The following is a 5,663-nucleotide window of genomic DNA, read 5'->3' as shown; positions in this document are numbered from 1 at the left end:
CTCTTTAATTATAAACATCTACCTCTCTCTCTCTCTCTCTCTTTCTCTCTATCATCATCATCCGCTAATACATACACCAGCACTGCAGCAACATATTCTACAAATTCATCGCCTTATCCCTCCACGTCTCTCTCACTTTCCCCCTCGCTTTGTCTCTTTCTCTCTCCCTCTATCGGAAGATTCCCTACATATCAAACACAACTCATCAATACAGCTTCTCCTTCGCACACTCACACGTTCACGCACACATTCCATCTTCCAAAACCAAATCAATGGAATCCTTTATAATAACAACAGAAGAGGGTGCCAGCCTGACTTTAGCCAATTATGGTGTCAACAAACTGCTACTCCCATCGTCTATCATTCTGTTTTGAATAAATTCCTGATAGAAAAACCAGAATACATCCCTTTATCACATATTGACCAATCACATTTCGCAAATATACAATGTACAACTGAGTGATGCCTTCTTTTATATGTAAATATGTGTGTGTGTATGTGTGTGTGTGTGTGCGTGCGTGTGCGTGTGGAGGGGGTCTGTGTATCTATACGCATACATATACATGTGTATGTGTGTTCACACGCGCACGACAGGCGTTTTTGAGTTTCCGCCTATGAAATCTACTTACGTGTGTGCGATCGGCTCTGAGCTATAAAAGAGTGGTACTGAAAAATTCCTGGCTTTGAGTAAAAGAAAATGTTAGAGGATCAGTTAATTATGATTTTATTCAACGTATTCCATCCAGATATTTCACACACTTATTGCAGCAGTTTTTCAGGTCTTTGTAAGCCTTGTTAACCAGGGGTTCCCAAACGTTTTAGACCATCGACTCCTTCATGGAATCGTTGACCTCTCATTCACCTCCAGAAATGTACAAGAACATAAAAAATTAATAACAATAATTAAGTACATGTGCAGTTTCCAGGCATTTATCAACCCCTTGTTTAGCCTCATGGACCAATTTAGAGTCCTCTGCTGTAAATGAGCTCGGAACCAGACCTTTCGTGATACCCTTAAAGCCAGATACATTTCAACACCCTCTCGTGTGTATATTTTGAGCCTTCAAATTTGCGATGTTACTTTGGTGTAATGGATAACACAGCTATACCGGTTTATAACGGACGCGACGTTCGAAATTCGTAAATGATACCCCAACATTTCCGTTTTCTAGAAACATATATACTTGCAATATATCTCAGTGCATGGGAGACGCTTGTTGAACATGAGGCCGCACATGTTCAACGTTTAGAGTTTTGATTTCATTAATTTATTGAAAGTGATTTGTCTAGGATGTTGGGTAATCTAAACTCATAAAAAGATTGGGGAAAATATGATGTCAAAAAGTACAGAAGGAAAATTAATGGGTATCGCGTTACGAAGGCAAACTATTGAAAAATTATATTAACAACGATTAATTACGACTGATAAACGGAGTTAAGTGTAATTTACTCACACAGTATTAGTGAAAATGTATAAGTTTTTGTATAGAACATTTTTAACAATAAGGCATGCACAGCTTAAAGCGTCATTAATTTATTAATCAAGTTAGCTACCAAGTATTATTTATGTAAATTAATTCATCCAACTTTGCGATGCCGTTACTTGTAGTGACTGCATAAGTTTTTGATAACAGTATTACATGGTGGGCCAACTGTTAATAAGGTACATCAATGTCAAGATGAAAACTCCCTTGCAGATTTCGCTATTCTTGTCCACAAAGAGATAACGTAAAAATATTCAGTGGATCTTATAAAATTTCAGTAATTCTCATGATGTTGGCTCAAATTTATAAATTTATACCACTTTGCACTAGAGTAATGCTTAAAGCACCATTAACGCGTGAGTGCACACACACACACACGTGCACGCACGCACGTATATATACTTACATAAATGCATTCATACATTTCTAAAGTGTGTGTCTATGTGTGTATGTTTGTGTGCGTGTGTGCGTGTGTGTGTAAGCATATATATAGATGTTTTCGATCTAGTTTGAATTCGTTGCCATCAAATTTGAATTCTTTGCAATCAAATTTGATCCAAACTAGATCGAAAACATCTATATAATAAATAACGAATTTAATGCATTTATTCAAGGCTTACATGTGTTTTTGATTAATATTGGAGTGATATAGTTCCAAATTTCATTCGATTTAATCAATCGATCTGTCGTCGACCAACTGAAGAAAATAAATAAGAACAACAACGAACATTTATCTTCCTCTGACCAACAATGTGAATATATATGAGAAGATTTGGCGATGTGGTTAATCCTGATGTTAAGAAGATCGCTTCATGACCACGTGAATATTCGAGTTATATCCGATTTTGTTCAATAACTTTTATTATGGCGCGGACCTGAACAATACATTGTGAATGAATTCAGAAGATTGAAACTGTATGGGAGTCTGTTATAAGCGTATGTGAATGTTTATACATACGTTTATGCATGTGTGGATCAGTGTTTGTGTTTGCTTCTCACTACGTAATTACTGGCGTTCGTTAATGTCCATATGGCATAACTCTTTCACACAAGAAGAGACCCACAGAATATGTACGAACCTAAAATTAAGTGCGGGAGTGGACTTGATTTGCTGAAGTTTGCAAGGTGGTAAGGCAGTCCACTGTCATCCAGGACCTGGGACAACAGAAAAAAGTATCGGTGAGTGTTTTCTTTCATTTTGTGTGTATGTGTGTGCGTGTGTGTTGGTGTGTGTGTTCTAATGGTGTTAGAAAAACTACGTATACATTATAGGAGTTAAATATTGTGTGCTAATTACGGGCTCTTGAACTCACTATGAAAGATGTAATAAAACAGAACACAAAACATATTGTAGAAAACTACACAACATCACTAATAATACGGTAAGACTTAATCGGTAAAATTAATAATACGAATTTCTCATAAAGAACCATAAACACGAATACTCAAGAATAAAATACTAATGACTGTATAATTTATAAATTTGATTGCACATGTATCAGTTGCAAACGTGGGTCCATTCTATACATCTGCCATAGAGGAGCACCACTCTCCCACCAACTATAAGGAGTACATGCGTACTCGCAGAACGAAGCAATGATACAGAAAATATTATTGCACAACATATTTTCCTCATGGATTTCGTCAGAAAAAATAGACAACTAATAATGGGAATTGTTTTGATGTTTCTAATAGAACTAAGTTTGCTTATATTTTCCAAAATACTCCTATTTTGAATTTGCTTCCTGCATTTTTCAAATTGTAATGGATATGCTGCAAACATATATATACGCACACACAGAAACATATTTAGAAATATACATATATATATACATACACGCATAAACATATATATTGTACACGTACACGAACACACGTCTAGTTACCACACACATATGATATAATATTATATATATGTGTGTGTATTCATATATACTTATATACATACATATATATATATAATATATATAACATACATGTGTGTGCGTGTGTGCGTGTGTGTGTGTGTATGTGCTCGTGTGTGTGTGTGGGGGGGGTACTCCAGCATTACTTTCTCATGAAAATGAGAGTAGAGTGTGCTAGAAACGTTATTGATGGATTTAGACATTTTAATGTTCCAAATAGATTTTGAAGAACTCATTTGAAATATCTGAAAAACCTTGATATAAAGAGATATAACTAAATGATAAGTCTCCACTACAATATTGCTTTGCAGGCAGAAATCAGGTTATAATCTGACTGTAATTCGTTTTTATATCTAATACGCTCTCAGACACAAATATCAATTCGCGTTCAAGTGGTATTATATACAGAAACGGTTTCAAGTTTGTATATGTGTACACTTTTATCAGGATAGCAAACTGAGAAGAGTCTGCGACATTATATCTATCTATCTATCTATTTATCTATCTATCTATCTATATATCTATCTATCTATCTATCTAGATGTATACATACAGATAGATGGATACATATATATATATATATGCATATATATTTACACACGCACATACATACTTATACATGCATACATATGTATATATATATATGTGTATGTATATATATATAAATACATACACACACACACACACACACACACATATATATAATTGTAATTATATAAGCAGTTCTCTATATACGCACACACATGTTTATTACATGTATGTATAAGTTTGCTCTCTCTCTCTCTCTCTCTCTCTCTCTCTCTGGGTGTGTACACACACACGTATATATAGATGAATACATATATGTTTATATATAATATCATAGAAAGAACGGTAGCTTTATATATGTGTGCGAATAGAGAGAAAAGTGAGAGTGACTAGCATATATAGTTAAAATTTCATATACCCATAGTTAGACATGCATCGTCACATACACATGCATTTATTCGTAAAATTGTGGACATGTGCTATGTGATGCATATGGGCGTATGAGCGTGTGTATGCACACTTATGTGCATGTGAGCATCTCTCTTAATATATATACATATATACAGATATACTTTCACACATGCATATATACATATATACCCATGCATGTGCATATGTATATATATATATATATATATACACGCATATGCGCAGTCGTACATATATATACGCACGTGTGTACGGAATTATGAATCATCAAATGTTTAATCTTCTTTAATGCCACATGATGTAACAAAAGTATTTGATTTATGGGGTCAAACTTTCTACAGAACACTTTGTTTCATCTCTTGATTTCACTGTATCCTAATCAATCCTTAACAAAATCGTTCCCAATTCAATATGTATAAATCAATAAACAAAACATTAAGAAGAAAACAAGAGATCAGTTGGAAATCTGAATTATGTTTGATGAGTTATCATAAAAAAGAAAAAAAATTGTGCACGTATTTCAAAAGATCCTCATTATTACTACTTTGGCTTCCTGGAAAACACACACACACACACACACACACACACACACACACACACACACACACACACACACACACACACACACACACACACACACACACACACACAACTATTCACTCACACACGTATACATATACACATATATGAACACAGACAGAAACCCACTCGCACATGGTCATATAAAATTGTACATATTTATATATATTTGCGTGTGTATATGTGTCTGTGTGCATGTCTGTATATGAATATATACAAAATATATTCATATATATTTATACACACATACACGCGCGCACACACACGCATATACATTCGTGCATGTATATTTGTTCGTACGTATAGTTCTATGTGGCCTTGTATATATTCTACATATTCTTTCGTTATGCATATATATATATGTATATATATGTATGTATATATATGTATATATATGTATATGTACTTATCTATCTATCGGTCTATCTATCGGTCTATCTACACACGCACATACAGTATACACGCATATACACACGACAAAAGACATACATTTACATTCACAGCTGCGATTTTAAGAAGTCCACTCTTCTACCGTATAGCTCCCTGTTTCATCCCGCTTTGTGGTGTCTTACATACACGCCTTCTTTTGTGACATCTGGTTGTGTAAAGTCATTTTAGTGCAACTCATTTGATAGAATTAGAATTGTAATCCATCTTCTCGCTCCCTCTGTCCCCATCTATCTCTATTTCTCTCTCTCCCTCTCTCTCTCTCTCTCTCTCTCACTCTCTCTCTCTCTCT

Source organism: Octopus bimaculoides, chromosome 8 (assembly GCF_001194135.2).
Source record: "Octopus bimaculoides isolate UCB-OBI-ISO-001 chromosome 8, ASM119413v2, whole genome shotgun sequence".
NCBI lineage: Eukaryota > Metazoa > Mollusca > Cephalopoda > Octopoda > Octopodidae > Octopus > Octopus bimaculoides.
Note: the sequence above shows the minus strand (reverse complement) of the source record.